The following is a 19962-nucleotide window of genomic DNA, read 5'->3' as shown; positions in this document are numbered from 1 at the left end:
TGGTGGTGATGGTTGCACAGCAATGTGAATGTACTTATACCACTGAACGTTACACTCAAAAATGGTTAAGATAGTAAATTTTATGTTATATGTATTTTACTACAGTAAATTTTTTTTTAAACCTGGGTTACAGCTAACATCATACTCAAAGGTAAAAAGATGAAAGTTTTTCTTCTAAGGTCAGGAACAAGACAAGGATGCCCACTCTTGCCACTTTTATTCAATATAATATTGGAAGTCCCAGCCAGAGAAATTGGGCAAGAAAAAGAAATAAAAGTCACCCAAATTGGAAGAAAAGTAAAACTATCACTATTTGCAGATGACACAATATTATATACAGAAAACCCTAAATACTCCACCAAAAGGTGTTAGAACTAACAAACAAATTCAGTAAAGTTGTAGGATATAAAACAAACATAAAAATCTGTGGCATTTCTATTCACTAACAACAAACTATCAGAAAGAGAATTGAAGAAAACAATCCCATTTACAATTGCATCAAAAAGAATACAATACCTAGGAATAAATTTAACCAAATAGGTGAAAGACCTGTATGTACAATGAAAACTATATAACATTGATGAAACAAATTGAAGACAACACAAATAAATGGAAAGATATTCCACGCCCCTGGATTGGAAATATTACTATTGTTAAAATGTCCAGGACTTCCCTGGTGGCGCAGTGGTTAAGAATCTGCCTGCTAATGCAGGGGACATGGGTTTGAGCCCTGGTCTCAGAAGATCCCACATGCCACGGAGCCACTAAGCCCATACACCACAACTACTGAGCCTGCTCTCTAGAGCCCACGAGCCACAACTACCGAGCCCGTCGCCCCAACTACTGAAGTCTGTGCACCTAGAGCCCGTGCTCCACAACAAGAGAAGCCACCGCGATGAGAAGCCCGCACACCACAACGAAGAGTAGCTCCTGCTCGCTGCAACTAGAGAAAGCCCGCGTGCAGCAACGAAGACCCAACGCAGCCAAAAAATAAATTAATTTAAAAAAATGTCCATATGACCCAAAGCAATCTACAAAGTCCCATTAAAATTCCAATGGCATTTTTCATAGAAATAAACAATCTTAAAATTTATATGGCATCACAAAAGACGCCAAATAAGCCAAAGCAATGTTGAGAAAAAAGTACAAAGCTGGAGGCATTCCTCTCTCTTATTTCAAATTATATTACAAAGCTATTAAAATCAGAACGGTATGGTATTGGCATAGAAAACTGACACATAGATCAATGGAACAGAACAGAGAACCCAAAAATAAACCCAGGCATGTATAGTCAACTAATTTATGACAAAGGTGCAGGCTAGAAAGTGGGCAAATAAAACTACATGGTGGGCAAATAAAACTATGTGGCTATGAGTTTCTAATTGAATTCTGCTTCCTATCTAAATGGAATTAAAAGGCTCTTGTTTTGCCTACATTCACAACAACTCATTTAATTCTCATATTAGTCTATCTTTCTGAAACACCCACCCTGGCAGTCCCCAATCCTGGCTCATCAGAAGCATCACTCCGGCTCCCCTACAGCCACACATCAACATGAAGTTCCGAGTAGAGCTGAGGAGAAAGAGATTTTGGTGTCATAAGTGTGTAGGTAGATAGTGGAAGAAGCCCGTAGGCTTCCAGAGGTTGTTCCAGCAAAAGACAGACCAGAGGAATGAGGACGAAAACTTGAAGACCATCAACACCCAAAGGAATGGGCAGAGAAGTAGAAGGACCAGAAGAGGGACAGGTCACCAGATTCACAGGAGAAAGGGGCTGGGAGGAGAAACTCATAGTCAACAGCATCTAACATAGGATAAGAAGTGGTCAGTCATTAGGATGTGACACTTAGGGGGTCCCCTGGTATTTTTAGAAAACTGTTTCCATACAGTTGGGTGGTAAATGTGATAGTGACACAAGAATAGATTACGATGGGGCAAATAAATGCAGATAGTTCTTTTAAGATGATTGTCTGGGAAGTGAATGAGGCAAGGAGAGACGTCTCAAAGGGAGGTAGGTGGATGCAAGGCTGTGAGGTTGCAAAGGTGCTATCTGTTGTTGAACGTGGGCTGGAGTTGAGTACTTTTGTAGGTTGTGGTCAGAGTGATTTGGAGAGAGGGGGAGAGAGAGAGATTGAGATTCAAGATGCAAGAAGCAGAAGGGTGGCCAGAGGAGGGAAGATCCTAGGTTGTGATAGATGGGAGCCAGAACCAGACAAGAGGGCATGCCCTACATGGGAGGAAATCCCTTTTACAAAGGAAACGCAGACCAGGCTCAATGCCTCCTCTTCCACGGAGCCCCCATGCAGACCCAGCTTACCTGATGCCAGTCCCTGTCCTCACCGTGGCAAGGCCTGATGCAGAGCACCTTTTTCTAGCCAACGGGATGGAGACGCTGTGTCCCACAAGGCTCAGCAATGGACTCTGTGCGGAACCCTGAGGGCGGAGCCAGCTCCGCGTGGGCATGGCCAGCAGGGGCTCTGCCCAGGGATGGCTGCTGCTCTCTGATTCTCTGTCTTTGCCTCCCTCCTTCCCACTTAACCCCCATCCTCTGATGTCTTGTGCATTTCTCTTCCAGAGGACAGAGACCCTGGGGCGTTCTGTAATGTGCTGGGAAAATCCAGAGCCCTTTGTGAAAAGGCAGCCCGAGCCTTTCTTCTTCACCACGGGAGACCTGAGCAGTGCTCAGCCAGGCGGTGGGAAGGGCTGGCTCACCTTCCTCCTTCCCTCCCCTCCCCTGTCCCCCAACCAGCATTTTTCTGGAAGCACGAATGGTGCCTCAGTCCATGCGGTGCCACGAAGTGAGGCCCACTCCCCTGAAGAAGCCAGCCGTCACCTGCTTCGCAGGAGACGGGAGAAATGGAACACTTAGCAGAGAGCCGGAGGGTGGGGGCATCCTGTCTGCCGGCTGCCGCCCTGCCCACCCCTCTCCACCGCCCCACTCAGGGGCTGATGGACCCAACTGAGAGGCTCAGCCCAGCCCACGGAAGAAGGGCAGGCCCCCCAGCTGGGGCTGACTTGCCCACTTGTCCTCTCTCTGCAGGTGGGCTTCACTCCCTGCAGGGGGGTGCAGACCCCAGGCCTCCTCCTGAGAACTAGGCTTCTGCCTCATTCCAAAGGCAGCCCCACCCCGTGTCGCAGGCTGAGTCTTGGGATAACCACCTCCCTAGAGATAAAGCTGTCGCTACCGTCACCTTGACCGTCCCCGCTGTGGGACATGCACTCTGCTCCCAGGCGCCAGTCTCGTTCATGAGTCCCCACTCCAGCGCCTCAGTTCCAAGGCACAGACTGCAGTCGCCTCCCTCATTCGCCCTGCCACCGCCAGGACACCTGGAGGAGACCTCCTGGCGCTGAGCCCTCACCTGAGCCCCGCCACCCTTGCCTCACTGACCAGCCTTTCTCATTCCACAGTGGCCTCAGTTTCCTCCACTGTCAAATGGGCACAATGACAGCACCCACTTTACAGGGTGGTGGGAGGCTTCGGTGAGATGGAGAGGTAGAGTGTGCCTCTGACGCCCGCGCCTGACCACTGCCCATGTCTTGCTCTGGTCTTTGAAAGCACCTCTGGCAGCCTCTGCTCCTAGCCGGCGGTTCCTACCTCAATCTCGGCGTGCACCATGTACCCCCAAGAAGGTGCCCAGCTGGGAAACAGGCAGACCAGCATGGATTCAAATCCAGACAGACCCAAGTTTGAATCTAGACTCCAGTACAATCTGTGTGACTGACAGTGACATCATTAGCCCCCTAGAGCTTCAGCTTGTTCATCTATAAAGCCTCCCTAGTGGGTATGATGGGATAATGAAGTGAGGTGACGTAGGAACCCACCTGGCATCCGTAGGCATTGAAGTCTGCACTCCTGGCCGCCATCCTCTCTTTGGAAGAAGCAGACAGGCCACCCGGGCTTTGAGCCAGGCCACCTCAGGATTCCCCTGGAAAAGCTCTGGAGCCTCGCCCTGGAGGGAACTGTGATGCTGGTAGCACATGCGGTCGCCTCCTCCACGGGCCTTGGGACACGTTTGATGTAATCAACAACTGCCCATGTCTGTTGGCTGAATCCCGGCACGCAGGCTTGCATCCGACGAGACTGCTTATGTTCCTCCAAATTAAAGGGGAGCCTGGGGAGAGAGTGACTTGTCAGGATATGGGGTCAAGAACGGCCCTCCTGGGCTTCCCTGGTGGCGCCGTGGTTGAGAGTCCGCCTGCCGATGCAGGGGACACGGGTTCGTGCCCCAGTCCGGGAGGATCCCACATGCTGCGGAGTGGCTGGGTCTGTGAGCCATGGCCACTGAGCCTGCGCGTCCGGAGCCTGTGCTCCACAACGGGAGAGGCCACGGCAATGAGAGGCCCGCGTACCACAAAAAAAAAAAGAACGGCCCTCCTGTTCTCCTACGATGGTTATTTACAACTGTGTGCTTCTCCCTGGCCGGGTGTTAGCTGCTAACAGCATCCTTCTCAAGAAGGACTGGAAGGCGTATGAACGGGGCCCCGCCAGCGTCTCTGCACCAAGCCGGCTCAGGAGGGCCTGGGACGAGGTCTGGGGAGGTATTGAGGAGCAAGGGCTCTGGGATCACACTGCCAGGGCCAGGTTCCCAGCTTACTAGTTTGGGACTCTAGGAAAGTAACTCTACCTTTTTGAGCCCCCGTTTCCAAATCTGTCAAGTGGGCATTACAACATCGCCAGAGAGTGCAATGTGGCAAAGTGCATGGCAAGGTGCTGATGTGCTGTAAGTGCTGCCATCGTGATTAGCTGGAGTTGAATGATCAGTACATGAGCTCTGGGTATTCTGTTAATGCAAAGGAAGGGAAAGCAGCGGTGGCGTAAAGCACGTACTATGTGCTTTTGTATTTAATCCTCAGAACAAGCCAAGGAAGTGGGTGCATTATTCCCATTCTAAGGGAGAAGAAAGCCTCAGAGGTTAAGTGACAGACTGAAATCGTTATCAATAGCAAGAGATGTTCAGCCACATGTGCCTGCCTCCTGGGTACCCTGTGATGCCAGGAGGCCTCGGGGGCTGCGGGGAGATTAGCAATTCACAGGTGGGCTGGGCTGCTGTCTGGACAATGTTCAGAGGAAGAGAGACGACATGAGAAAATGGGGCTGACTCTCTGAGGAGGACAACATCCCTCCGGGACACACCCTGAGGCCTCAGGAGCAGGCATGCAGGGCACTGCCCATGGCTGGTCCCCCACCCCGAGAGCAAAGGCGCTTCCTCTGGCCTTTCGGCACCAGACCAAGGGAAGGGAAGGCATCCAGAGGTGAAGTAGACACAGCTAGGTCTGCTGTAACCACCCCGATCAAAGCAGCCCACAGCCTCCAGCCCGGATACCCTCCAGAGTCACGCTGGGTCCCCAGCCCTTCCTGCATGGGCTCCCTCTGCTTGGAACCCTTCTGCATGCTTTTGGGCTGGAATGCCTGTCTCTGTATAAAAAGCCCTTCCCTGGGGATCCATCCAGGAACGACCAGTGTGAGTGAGAGACTCTGTCCTGAGCCCCCATAGCATCCTGCATTCTGCCTGTCCTGGAACTCTGCTACCCCCGTACCCTGTGCAATTGGCCACCTCCACCCAGACTATATGCTCCGAGAGGACGAGGTCTGTGTCTGTCTCACTGCCCTACGGCATGTAGTTCAAACTCCATCACACAGAGTGGGGTACGCTAACACAGTTGCTAATGATATCATTGCTGAGTGAGACGCCGTAGGTGAAATTCTGTGTACACAGCACAGTGATGTACACATGGGCAAGGGGAGACGCTCCATGTGGGTTAGGTACAGTCTTTACAGTGAAACAGGTTCTAGGCTGGTGGTGGAAGTGCTTCTCCATCAATTCACTCATGTGTTCATTCATTCAGCATGTGTCCTTTTGGTGTCAGGTGAAACTGTACGTAGAAGACCCAAACGTTGGTAAGACATAAAGGTTGGCAGCACTGGGCGTAAAAAGGCATGAATGCCACAGCGCATGGCAGGTGCTGTGCTGGAGGTCAAAGGCAGGGAGTGCATGATTCTACCTGGGACCAGCAGAAAAGGCTAATCTGGCAAACAAGGAGAAGGCAGGACCCGCTGGGCCGCGGGGAATCATGGCGGACATGGGACAGAGGCGCAGCTAGTGGGGTTCAAAGTATTTCAGTCCAGAATGAGGGAGCATTGGGACATTTTATAAAATCCCCAAGAGCACTGCCATGCCAACCAGAGAGGGAGGGGAACGGGGACTCAAGTCTTCAGCCCCGGTCCTATTTCCTTCTCGGGTGGGCGTCTAGGCTGGGCTGCATGGCAACCTCTGCCTAACAGTTAAGTCCTGAGTCCTGGTGAGTGTCAGTGCCATGGACAAATGCTGAGACAGTCTGAGCTGCCGCTCTCAGTGTCCAGATGTGGCTGGAACATGACAAATTAGAGACCCTGGTTGGAAGGAGGTTGCTTTAGGGGACTCCTTCCAGGCTGTGACTGTCTTCATCAAACCATCTCCCCCTAAAAGGCTTTTCCTCCTCCCTCAGGTATGATTAGAAAAATCACGAGGCTTTAAGCTAAAAATACGAATGCTTTATGTCCCTCCACAGGGGGAGAAAAATAAGACAAGAGAATCTATGAAAGTAACAAGGAATTTCATCCTTCAGTGGAATCCAGAATGGATATTTTAGACTCAGCCATCCAAAAACATTGTGTAATAGCATATTCTTGTAGTGCAGAATGGATTCCACAGAACAAGCCACAAATCTGCATTTGGCCCAGCAAGGCGCAGGGGTGAGGGGCAGGGGTGTCTCTATGAGCATTTAACAATCTAAGTGATGACTGGCATCCTCTGTGCCCAGGTAAACAGATCGCACAGTCAAGGGCCAATCAACCAAACAGCATCGTCTGCTGGGATGTGCAGAGGGGAGAGCCCAGGCAGCTCGAGTCTCCTGGGGAGGGGCTCTTGAACCGAAGGAACCCCGATCTCATCCACCCCTTGCCTGTGACCTGTCTTGGATCCTAGCGGATGCAGGGCTTGTAAGGTGCTGAGTGATTTGGCCCCAACTTCTGCACGTGCATTATCTCTACCACCCCCTTCCATTCTCACCCTCAACTCAGGGCTGAAGGGGACAAGGCTGTCTGTCCCTCTAGCTGTCCTCCCTCCATCCTCTGCAAGCCCTGGGATTCTGTGCTTGCAAGTCTCCTCGCCTGGTTGAGCCATTCCCCAGGCCTTCAGCTTCCAGCTTAAGCATCACACCCTCTGGAAGGCCCCCTGATGGAGATTAGCTGCCTCGTCTGCAGTGACTTGTTGATTTGAGGCAGTGAATGCCAAGCCTGCCATACGCTCAGCCATCTCTCTCCCAGCCCCACCCGCGCCCGGGCTTCCTCCTCGTCTTGCTGCATTAACCAAGCTACACACACACACACACACACACACACACACACACACACACACACACGTGCACACGCACACGCTCTCTGCCAAACCTATGAGTTCCCCATTCCCGGAGCCAAGGTCCTTCCCACATCTAAGTCTCCATCTGTGCAGTAATTCAGGGAACTTCCCATCTTTGTCAAATTGAATTAAAAACTCAGAACCTCCTCCTCATCCTTCAATCATGAGCTCAAACGTCACCTCCCTGAAGCCCCTCCTAACCAGAATCCACAAAACTGCCCTCTCACATTTGTGCCCCTCCACCCCCGGTGCCCCTACATCCCCTCCACCTCCCAGCAGTGGTCTGTCCACATGGGTGTCCCAGTCAGCCGAGTTCAGACCGTAACACCTGGTTCTAAGCCACCTTTAACATCCCTGGTTTCTGCACTGCTCCTGACACACAGGAACCTATGTCACTCCAACACCAGGAACAGGGAAACTAAAGGGGCTTCCTTCCCTCGTTTTATGAGCTTGTAACCTGGGGCCCACGAGGAAGGGGCTTGCAAAGACTGAGGGTCTCAGAGGCTCACACCCACTCCTCCGCTCAATTCAGGAGCACGTGTCTGAGATCACCAACTAGGGAGGCACATTCTGCCCCAGGAAGACTGTGCGCTGTCCATTCTGGGTTTGGGAAAAGAAGGTAACAGTGTGTTTAATAAAAGCCAGCATTACAGGTTGGGGTTATACAGAAAAAGCCAGCAGTGTGGAGGATTCGCGGTATAGCTACTCAGCCCCACGCTACACATTTTACATCCCTTCTCTCCTTTATCCTCAAAACAACCTGATGAGCTAAGTTCAACTACCCCAGCTTTACCGAAGAGAAAATCAAGACAGCGAGTATCAGAGTATCTGCCTGGCTGGTCACGCAGATATTAAGTGGTCAACCTGCTTTTCAGGGTTCAAGCTCCAGTGACCTGGGTCCAGAACCGCAGCTCAGAACTGCCGTGCGAGCCCCACCTCTCTGCATTTGGATTTCTTCAGCACATATTTGGAGTCTGGCTGGCGCTCGGAGAGACTGAACAGCTTGCACACATTTAGATCAACTTGTCAACGGCAGGCTTGCTCAAAACAGATCTTCCCCATCCGTCCTGCCCTGACTCGGGAGGCTGACAGAGTGGTTATTGGATTTCCAAAGGTGTGTTTCATTAGAAAAATATATTCTTTTGATTATCCTCTGTCTTCCCAAAGTCACAAAGGCTGAAAATCAAGTTGCCCAGCAGAACTCCATTCATCACGGAGATAAACATCAGCTGTCTACTCCCCCTACCGCCACCTTCAAAGAGCACACGTCATCTGGAGGTAGGACAAGACGACCTGGCCAGGGACTGGGGAGGCCTGGGTTTGAATCCAAGCTCTGCTGCTACCCTTGGGCAAGTGTGACCTTGGGCAAGTCACTTCTCCTCTCTTGGTTTTTGTTTCTCCATCTGTACAGCAAGTCTGGCCTTTCTAAACTATGAAATGACTGAATGAATGAACTGATGAATTAATGAATGACGTGATATACCCACCATCTTCCTGCTCTGAGATACTATGACTCTGACGCATTGATCTAGGGAACAGCCCAGCTTGGTTACTAGCCAGACCAGAACGCAGGCACGCAGACATGGAACCAGCATTATACATGTAGTCTCTTTACTTGAGAAGACTTAAAGCAACAAGGCTTTAAGCTAGACCCCAAGCAGGATGAGAGGTTTGTGAAGGTTGGGCCTCTCCTTTTCTGCTCACACTTGAACCCAGCTGCCACTCACAGGCTGCCAGCATGGGGCGAGGGGCTGCCCAGGGCTGGGGGCAGCTGAGTTGAACACAAGCTGACCCCTCAAGGTCGCTCCAAGCTCCAGCTTCCCTGATTCAGTATAGTCGCTGTGAATAATACATCTGGTCTCTGACACCGTGCATGATAAACTGACCTGGTACAAAGTCCTATTAAGATAAATCACATTTAAGTTTAGGAAATTATATGTTTGAATCCTGTAATTTAATGTCACTGTGATGCAGGAGAGGAAGGCGAGGGAACTCAATTAGAGGCTAATTAGCCCATGTGACTCAGCAGCGCTGGGTTGCCTCCCGCCTCTGCTGAAGACAGTCAAGCATGGTAACTCCAGCCCTTGTGCCTGTTTTCCCACCTGTAAAATGGGGACAGTCCTAGTGAAAGAGAGGAACTGTGGCCTTGAATCAAAGAGAGAAGGAAGGGCTCCAAGGAAAGGCCTGAGGGTCCCCAGTTAGGCACCGCCAACCCCCCAGCCCAGCACCTTCTTTCTTCCCTGACCCTGGTGGCTCCTCCTGGGGTCCCGGGTAGGCTTCAGAGAGTCTGTAAACTCTGCACCACGGGATGTAAAATCTGTGTGGGGGTCAAGTTTGCAGGGACCGTGGGTCTCTCAGAGCTTCCATCAGACCTTCAGAAGGTGGCACCACAAACCGCCACGCCTCTCCATCCTTTGCTTCAGCATCGGCTACTCTAAAAACCTCTCCCTCTCTAACCAACACCCAGCTCCCTGCTGCGACCCATCTTGGCTGCAGTCACCATCCTACCTTCTCGCTCTGTCCTGCCACTACTCCCATCGCCCCCTCCCACTCCGACCGACACTGCTTGTTCCAGCGTCACCGCTGGTCTCCTAGGAGCCACCTCCATCAGCCTTCATCCATCTTGACATCTCTCCAGCATTGGCCACTCTTTGCCACTTCACCGAATCCCTATCCCCTTTTGGCGTCTGTGAACCCAGACACAGTCCTTCCAGAATCATTGCCAGACAAGCTTCTCTTGTATTTCTCCTGGGCTCCAGCCTCTTCCCTTCTCCCCTCACGCAGCGTGGTCTCCCTGGCCAGCCCTTCCAGCACCTCCAGGTTGAGGGGGCCCAGGTTAATGCCCACATAGAGATCTTCTTGAAGGTTCAGACCCATCTATCCAACTACCTCCTGGATCCCACGGAGACCCCTGGCATTCAGCATTCAAGAACAAACTCATTCATTTCACATCCATCTCATGTAGCTGAGATCACTACAAACTCGGCGGCTACAAGCAGAAGATGTCCTCCTAAACTTCATATCTCTTTTATCCCCAATATTCTGTTGGACATCAACAGATGTCCTTTGAGGGGAGGCATATTCCATCAGGGGAATCATGAGGGTTAAGGATCCCATGAAGAGGCTAATGCATTGAGGGAGGCTCTGTAATGGATGGAATGGAGGTTCCAGAATGCGCGGGGTGGAAGTAAGTAGGTGGGAGAGGATGGGTGGAGGCTGAGCGGGGGTGTGGAGGCCATAAGGAAGGAGGTGAGTGCGCTCGGTCCAAGAAGACATGTCCTTGACATGGAGACGGTGATGGGTAGGGTCAAGGGAAGAGTGGGATTTGGGGAAAGGATATGGATGAGATGAGCTGACATCTATGTTCCAAATGGAACACGGGTGCAAGTTTTCTGTAGCGCTGCCACAAATGTGCTGCCCCCCACCCCCTGCTTCCTGCCAGAGTGTGAGTCCACCTTGTCTTACGAAAGCTCAGTAGGTGAGCTAGTGAGAGGGTGAGAAGAAAGATCTTAGCAAGGGATGCAGGCCTATAACGGCAACCAAGCTCTATAAGATGGAAGTGGAATGAAGCAGCATGGGAGTCCTGGGGGCCCGAGACCAGCACGAAAGGAGCGGCAGAAACAGAACACGGGTGCCTGGTCTCCAGTAATTACTATCAAAGAAGGATTTCCTTTACGACTGCTTTGACCGAATGATGATGGTGACTGTGACGACTCTGATAGAAATAATAAAAGAGCCTCTCTTTCTGCAGCACTTACTAAGTCTTAGCATAGTCTTAAGCTTTAATAGCTTCAGAGATAGAAACGCTATAAATATACAAAAAACTCATTTGAAAGTTGGTCTACATTTCTTTTGCATTTATTCACTTTGGTGAATTTTTTAAAATAAGTCTTTAAATTTCCTTTTTTTTCTTCCCAGCTCCTCTGGCTCAACACAGCGAATATTGACGGAAACAAAAATTTAAATTAAAAATGTATAAATTCACAAAACTAAACACTTAAAGAATGGAAAAGCTTCAACTTTCAAATAATTCATTTGGTAGGTTTACAGCATGTATGCTTCTGATGTTATTAAAGCTTAAAATTGCACTAAAGCTTTTGGGACACTTTGTATTTAAAAGGCATCATCTTATCCAGTTCTCACGACAATACCCCAAAGGTAGGTACTGTGACCACCCCCATTTTAGAGACAAAAAAACTGAGGGTCAGTGAGGTTAAGAGACTTGCCTGAGGTTACTCAGGGAGAAATTCTGGAACAGAGGCTACCGCCCCTCGTGATCAAAATGAAATTCCAACTCAGGAGAGTTTTGGGAAAGATGTCCCCCAGCTCAGGCAATGGCCTCTCTCAGAGGACCTGTCAAGCAGGTTGCCTTGTAAAATAGCAAGGAGTCATTTCAGCAGACCACGGCATGGAGAGAATGCAAACCAAGGAAAAGCAGAGAGTGGGCCTGAGAGATGATCTCAGGAGGAGCGCTCTAGGGCATAACGGGAATCAGCCTTGGGCTGGGCTGGGCTGGGCGGGGACAAGCTGAGGTGTTTCAGGGCTGTTTACACTGACTGCACGGGGCTCCTCAGTCCATCCTGACTGGGGGTGTGTGGACCAGATGGGGAAGGACTAAGAAACCCAAAGGGCGAGGTGAGAGTTGTAGGAGGGGAAATGGATGAGAAACATGGGGCCTGGTGACATGCACACCCTGCGTGGCTGCTCAAATATTAATCCACAGTATATGTTAGTGGCACAGACACCAGTGAGCACGAGAAGGAACGTGAAGGGCTTCGGGTACCCTGATAACGGTGTTGTCACTCCAGATCCTCATGGCCTCATCCTGAGCAGGAGCTTCAGCAAAACCCTAAGCAAATAATCAAGGTGCCGGATGCCGGCTTCCGTATGTGAGCCAGCGGCTCCCTTACAATCGCATTGCATCTGCATCCCCTAAAGCAACAGACCCCATAGACCACAGCTCAGAGCCTACTGGGAAAGGGTCAGGGTTAGGGGCTGCTCAAAAAATTAGCCCCTGCCTGCCCTTGTGCACGTGATGGAACATCTGAAATTCAGTTCTGACATCTGTGAAGTGGGAGGACGTTAGGTTTGGGGTGAACATTAGCGACACGGCGTGTGATAGGATCTGCGTGGGCCCAGGCACGCAGTACGTGCGGAGACCAGCTCTGGACCCTTATGTTCCCAGGGCTCACCTGTTCCCAGCTCTTCCTCATTGGGGCTGCTTGGGGTTGGGGCTCCGAGAAGAGTAGCGAGTCACCCACTGTCACACAGCTTGTTGTAGAAGGACGGGCCCTCAGCTCCCCCAGCTGCTGGGTGCTGACTTCTCCCAGGAGGGCCAGCCAGCCCTGGGGGAGCTGAGTAAACTTGGGTCACTCCTGTGCCATCTGGAGAGACCACCCCTCAGCTTCTAAAGATGAGAAGGAATGAAATGCCTTAGACCCATGGTAGAGAGAGACTCTGAACATGGATGTGAACAGAAATAGGACTTAGGGGCTGCCTCTGAAAGCCACGGGGCCTGCTTGTTCCTGAGGGGGACACAAGACAGCCAACACATCCACGGTCAAGGGGAGGAAGAGAGACCTCATGCACTGGACACAGGCAGCCTGCTTGAGAGCATCCATCTACGATGCCTTCATCCTTCAAGGAGACAGAATGGGCTCAGAAAGCACAAGTGCAGGGCCCAGGGTCTCTCAGCTCCTCAGCGGCCACAGTGAGATGAGCAAGCCCAGAATCCAATGCTCCTGACTCCAAAGGCCCCATCCGTGCCCCACGGGGCCACCTCTCCAAGGCTCAGGTCAGGTCAGGGAGAGTAAAAGACCCTAATCTGGGTCACCTGCAGGCTGTTCACGTTCCAACCTTCCTGCCAGGACAAAGTGAGCGGGGGGCACCCCTGGGAGGAAAGGGATGGCAGCAGGCTCGGGGAGGACACCCTATGTGGGGACGTGACGCGGGGAAGGGCGGGCCTACGCTTGAGTCCTGGCTCCCCCTTCAGCTTCAGTGTTCCCAAGCAGAAGATGGGAGCTACAGGAGTAATACCTGTCTACCGCACAGGATGTTAAGGATCAAAATGCAAAAATGCCTCCGACGTGGCAAACACTATATAGATGTTGTCTGCCTCTTCCCCTCCCTTATGCAACTACAGAATCATTCTTCCAAACGGACCTCCATATCCCCCTCTTCTCACAAGCTGCTGGCCTCCGTTTATACATCAGAAAATCTGAGGCTGTGAAGCTGCCTTCCAGGCAGGGCTGCTGCAGACAGCTGCACAGGCTGTGCACTGTACAAATCCAGGGGGCGCCACAGGTAAGGAGCACCCCTGGAGCTGAGCAGAGCTGTGATCTTTCATACAAAGGGGTACTGTGAGAATTTCATTTGTTAGATCAGTTTGCAAAACGCCCAAAACTGAGATTAGCCATCATCACAATAGTTATCAAAAGAAGTCTCACAATTACCCTCTCTCCACTGATCCTCTACTGGCAGAGTCTAAGCATTTGTAGTACTTACTCTCTACCTCACTGTACAATCAGCAATACCAATGACAAACACACACACAAATTATTTAAACTCGGGTGTTAATCACGACCCCGAAGATTGCTCTATCTCATAACGTAGTATTTTCCAAACTTGAATGTGTATGTGAATCATTTGGAAAATGGTGTGAAAATGCAGATTCTAAGTGTGCGGAGGAGGTTTAGGAGGAGGAGGAGAAAGGAGAGGAGGGAGGTGCTGAGACTCTGCCTTCTGACCATCTCCCCAGACCTTGTTACGGTGAGGCGGATGCTGCCGTTCCGCTTTGCGGAGTGAATTTGTTAACTCCCGCACCACCGCGCCTCGGCCTGAGGGATGTACTTTATTTTCCTCTTGATTTGTTGAGGACCAGCTAGAAACCATGGGTCCGGAAACTGAGGCCCACAGGCCAAACCTAGCCCGCCGCCTCTGTTTGTAAATGCAATTTTATCCACTCCCATGTACTTACATATTACCCGGGGCTGTATTTATTTATGTATTTATGTCTTGTCTCTGGCTGTATTTATAACATGGTGGCGCTTATTTATTCACATACTGTCCACAGGCCTCTCTGCACAATGGCAGCAGCCCTGAGCAGTTGTGACAGAGGCCGTAAGGCCTGCAAAGCTGAAAATACGTACTCTCCGGTCCTTTAAGAGAAAGCTTTCTGACCACCGAGTGAGACGACCAAGCCGTTAAAGGGAGACAAACCTGCACTGGGTGGGTGCAGGGGCCAGAGTGAGAGAGACAGGAGGGAGGAATGCTGAATTTAAAATCAAACACACTCCATTACACTGTGTTTTTGGCCCCAGGGCCCGGCGAGCCCACTTGTTTCAGAGGAGAGTTAGTTACTGTCAGTCCTTCTCCACAGCATGATGGCAGATGGGGTCTCCTCAGGTTTCCCTGTTGGTGGAGAAACCGGATACACCCCGGGAAGCCGTGGCGAGTCCATCCTGGCCTCCATCACAGAGGCCTAATGGAATTGGCAGAAGCCGACCTGTATGCAGGGGAATGTGATCTGTTTATTGTGGTCCAAGGTGTTCTAGGAAACCCAGCTGGCCCCGGTTGTGTCCGGAGGCACGGCCAGCCACCCCTCAGAAAGCCAATTCATCCTGACACTAAGCCACAAAGCAAAGGATCCACTGTCGAGGGGCTGGCTATAAATAACCCTTTGGGGTGATTTCAGCATTTGTTCAGGAAACATGTATTTTATGGTTCTGTAGACTCTCCAAGCCGGGCTGCTCTGATCCCTCAAGTGAGTCACAAAAATCTCTCAACCAGAGTTCTGACCAGGTGACTCCAGCTTCTGTTTGAACACTTCTGGTGATGGGGAGCTCACTACCACACACGCACGTGCCTGTGTAACTACTTGCAAGGAAGATACTCAGTGAATAGAGATCACACTTGCTTCCACATGACTCCCATCCACTCTCTGAGTGCTGTGTTCCAGAGCCAGAGAGAAAGTGTCACCCGTGTCACCATCACAGAGCTTCAAACCTCTTCTTGGAGGTGAACTTGGGTGGATACACTGCTTGACCCCTTGGAGCCTCCATTCCCTCACATTTGCACGAGGAAGGTCCCGAATGAACACGTAGAATGTGTGTGAGGGTCAGTTTAGCAGCACTTGTCCAGCTGTCCACAGTATCACATGGGAAGCTCACACCAAGTATGTGGAGTGGAAATCAGTTATTCTCATTCTACGAATAAGGAAACTGATGCTCAGAAAGGTAAGTGACTCAGCTGGGGAGGGTTTCAAATCCAAGCACGCCTGATGCAGACTTGATGCTCTGTGGGTCTTCTCACCTCCCTGGAACGTAGGGGACCAATTTGGGGAGAAGGAAACCCTCAAGCCTACCAATTCCAGATTTGAGGGCTCCAAAATAAGCCCATGAAGGTTTGAAATGAATCAGGTCAATGAAAACCTCTGTTTAGAAAAAGGCAATGTTTTATCAACTTCAACAGGAAATCTGACTTCCGTCCTTGTCACCACTTTATCATTTCTTCCCAGCTGCTACCGAGATCCCAGCTTCAGAGATGGTTAAATGTTTGTCACATTTAATACTATCATCCCCATTTTTCAAGTACGGGAAGCTGACTGATGCTTGTAATGCTGGGATTAAAACTCAACTGCCTTATACCCTGAGAAAACCATAATTCAAAGAGTCATGTACCACAATGTTCACTGCAGCTCTATTTACAATAGCCAGGACATGGAATCAACCTAAGTGTCCACTGACAGATGAATGGATAAAGAAGATGTGGCACATATATACAATGGAATATTACTCAGCCATAAAAAGAAACAAAATTGAGTTATTTGTAGTGAGGTGGATGGACCTAGAGTCTGTCATACAGAGTGAAGTAAGTCAGAAAGGGAAAAACTAATACCATATGCTAACACATATATATGGCATCTAAAAAAAAATGGTTCTGATGAACCTGAGGGCAGGACAGGAATAAAGATGCAGACGTAGAGAATGGACCTGAGGACATGGGGAGGGGGAAGGGTAAACTGGGACAAAGTGAGAGAGTGGCATGGACATATATTATATATATACACTACCAAATGTAAAATAGACAGCTAGTGGGAAGCAGCCGCATAGCACAGGGAGATCAGCTCAGTGCTTTGTGACCACCTAGAGGGGTGGGATAGGGAGGGTGGGAGGGAGACACAAGAGGGAGGGGATGTATGTATACATATAGCAGTTTCACTTTGTTATACAACAGAAACTAACACAACATTGTAAAGCAATTATACTCCAATAAAGATGTTAAAAAATAAAAAATTAAAAAAAAAACTCAGCTGCTTATGCAACTGTGTGTGCAGGGCCAACGTACACACTGCTGCCCAGACGTTTGTCATGGGCGTGGCATAGGATGGGGTCTTCTCTGACATGCAGGACCGACGCTGGGCAGCCAGAGACAGGGGCCGGCGGGGTGCCAAGTCCTTCTCTGCACCCTGTCCCTAACCTCCCCGCTTCTGTCTAGCTTTTCCCACCACGCCTGCCTCTTTGGAGGCATCCGTCTCTCTCACCTGCATGACTTCAACCCCGTCCTCCACGCCCGTGTCACTGGCTCCCTCTGCAAACTTTTCCCCACGTTCCCCACACGGCCACCAGAGTGACCCTCCTCAACTACAAATCAGATCGTGTCACATCCCTGCTCAGAATCCTTCAGTGCCTTCCTGTTGTCCCCAGGGTAAATCCCTCACTCCAGGACACGTCCCAGCGAGGTCTGCTCTGCTTGACCTCTGCCCGCTCAGAAGCCTGGTCCCTGACTGCGGCCCCTGCAGCCTCGGGTCCAGCCTCTGCGGGCTCGCTTCCAATCACCCCCACTGGGTCAGGCTCTCACCTCTGCACTCTGCCTGCTCTGCCTGGAACCCACTTTCCAGCTCTCCAAGATGGCAGATTCCAGATGGCCACGGACGCCTTGGCCCGTCTCCATCAACAAGGGGCGGCCGTCATCCTCTCCCCTTGAACCTGGGCAGGCTCCGTGGCTGCCTTGAGCAGCGGGGCTCGGGGAGGGAACGCCCTGCCAGCTTGTGGCCCCAAACCTTAAGAGACTGGCAGCTGCCACCACGTCTCTGTTGGACCTCTGTGTGGCCTGCAAGAAAGCTGCCTGCCTGCCTGCTGGAGAGGCCAGCCGCCAACTGCCCCCTCCAGGCCCCGGGCGTGAGAGGGAAGCCCTCTTGGATCCACCAGACCACACTAGCCTCCAGCTGAATACTGTCAAAGGACCTCAATTAACGCCACAGGGGGCAGAAGAATTCCCCAAATGAGCCCTATCCAAACTCCTGACTCACAGAATCGTGAGATACAGCAAAAGGGTGGCTGTCTTAACCACTAAGTTTTGGGGCAGCTAGTTACACAGTAACAGAGAACCCCACACCCTCCCTCCCCTCTGCTGACTGACAGGCACGCACCCGCTCCTCGGGAAGCCTTTTCTGACGACACAAGGCCGTCTCAGGTGCCTCTGCTCCGTGTTCCCACAGAAATCCACACCTCGCCCACCTGAACGGGCCCAGCTTCTCTCCCAGTGCCTTAAAGGTCATACAGAGTGAAGTCAGTCAGAAAGAGAAAAACAAATACCGTACACTAACACATATATATGGAATCCAAGAAAAAAAAAAAAAGGTCGTGAAGAACCTAGGGGCAGGAAGGGAATAAAGACGCAGACCTACTAGAGAATGGACTTGAGGATATGGGGAGAGGGAAGTGTAAGCTGGGACAAAGTGAGAGAGTGGCACGGACATATACACACTGCCAAATGTAAAACAGCTAGTGGGAAGCAGCCACATAGCACAGGGAGGTCAGCTCAGTGCTCTGTGACTGCCTAGAGGGGTGGGATAGGGAGGGTGGGAGGGAGACTCAAGAGGGAGGAGATATGGGGATATATGTATATGTATAACTGATTCACTTTGTTGTAAAGCAGAAACCAACACACCATTGTAAAGCAATTATACTCCAATAAAGATGCTTAAAGAAAACAAAAAAAAAGGTCTCCAGAGGCAAGGATCCCGTGTCTGTCTGCCTCAGCCCTGTGCCTCTAACAGGGAGCACAGTCGTTGTCCAGTAAATATGAATGAGGAATGCAACACCAGGATTTCTTTTTTTTTTTTTTTTTTGTGCGGTATGCGGGCCTCTCACTGTTGTGGCCTCTCCCGTTGTGGAGCAGAGGCTCCGGACCCGCAGGCCCAGCGGCCATAGTTCAAGGGCCCAGCCACTCCGTGGCATGTGGGATCTTCCCGGACCGGGGCACGAACCCGCATCCCCTGCATCGGCAGGCGGACCCTCAACCACTGCACCACCAGGGAAGCCCCCGCAACACCAGGATTTCTAAGGGGTTCCTGATTAGGGGTGAGAAGTGAGCTAAGGACACAACCAAATTCTTAAAGCCAGCAAGCAGGCTTAAATGACTCTCCATAAGGCTAGGAAGGAACTGATGTATAAATTATGTCCAGCCAAGGAGGCTGGGCATACAGATATTCCAACACGTAACTATTAAACATCTCTAAACATTTCCATCTGTGATAAGCGATTCCTAACAATATTACTTGATAAGACAGGTGACAACTCCCCCGCCGCCAACACCCCCTCCAGACACTTGCACTCACCTGAACACTGGACTGGTTTATTTGTCCATTCATTCCTCCATGCATTCATTTGTTCAAGAAGCATCTATCAAGCATCTCCTGCGTACCCGATGCTTTGCCAGTTGCTGGAGATTTAAAGCTAAAAAACCACGAGGTCACCAGGGCCATGACGGCCAGACCTGGAGCACCTCAAACAGACTCAGTGCTGATCAGGGAAGGCTGCTCCCTTGCAGGGGACTTGGGATGAGTTCTTGAGGAAGGAGCCCCAGGTAGAGAACTCCCTGCATGCCTCGCTCCTGAGTTATCAAGAAACCGATTCCTCGTGGCTGATAATCATGAGATTAAAAGCAGCTGAGGACCGGGGCTAAAAAAGGGAGGTATCCTCAGCAGTGGGGCAGGAGCAGATGCTTCTCAGAAGAGAGAAATCAAACAGACAATGCCCAAGGCTTTCAGTGATGGAGGAAGGCTGAGACCTGTTAAAGAGAAAAAAAAGGAAAGCTTGAGGCAAAACCCAGAGTTAAAGCTTAATTAAGAAAGCAGGCATTTTAGGTTCACACAAATAAGCAAACAATCCCCTCAGCCCCTCCTGATCATCACCAAGTAATTGCTTAAAGCTGTGGTTTGCTCTACTTGGACGATCCTTAAATACAAGTTGATAAAAGTCATGGGCATACGAGTGGAGAAGACGCCCCTTGACACCTCACTTTTTAGCTTGACCTCGGCCGTGTGCGACCCGGGCAGGTCACCTCTCCCCGGTGGCGCCTCTGTTTCCCTCTCCACCCCAAACACCAGGGTGTGGGGGATGAAGCCAAATGGATCCTGCGTCTCCTCTTGTCCCGGAGTGTGTGACCTACTTTGATATCTGGCACAAACTCACTTTGAGTGAAATCCACTCGGGTTCACGCCTTACCTCCATCACTTATGACCTGTATGACCTTGGGCACAGCAGGTTAGCACTTGGGACTTT

The 19962-nt window shown here is 50.9% G+C and overlaps 1 long non-coding RNA gene across 1 annotated transcript in view; it reads right to left on the bottom strand.

Annotated features, from left to right (window-relative positions):
* Positions 1-3032: 3032 nt before the first annotated feature.
* The window catches only part of LOC308606074, a 92890-nt gene continuing 75960 nt past the window's right edge, over positions 3033-19962 (bottom strand). The window contains exons 2-3 of the long non-coding RNA XR_014013770.1: positions 19017-19468; positions 3033-4111 (exon numbers count right to left, since the gene is read on the bottom strand). This is a non-coding gene — a long non-coding RNA (uncharacterized lncRNA). The remainder of the gene's footprint in view (positions 4112-19016; positions 19469-19962) is intronic.

This window comes from Mesoplodon bidens, assembly GCF_964165515.1.
Source record: "Mesoplodon bidens genome assembly, chromosome: 18".
NCBI lineage: Eukaryota > Metazoa > Chordata > Mammalia > Artiodactyla > Ziphiidae > Mesoplodon > Mesoplodon bidens.
This window is presented reverse-complemented; position numbering and strand designations above follow the sequence as displayed.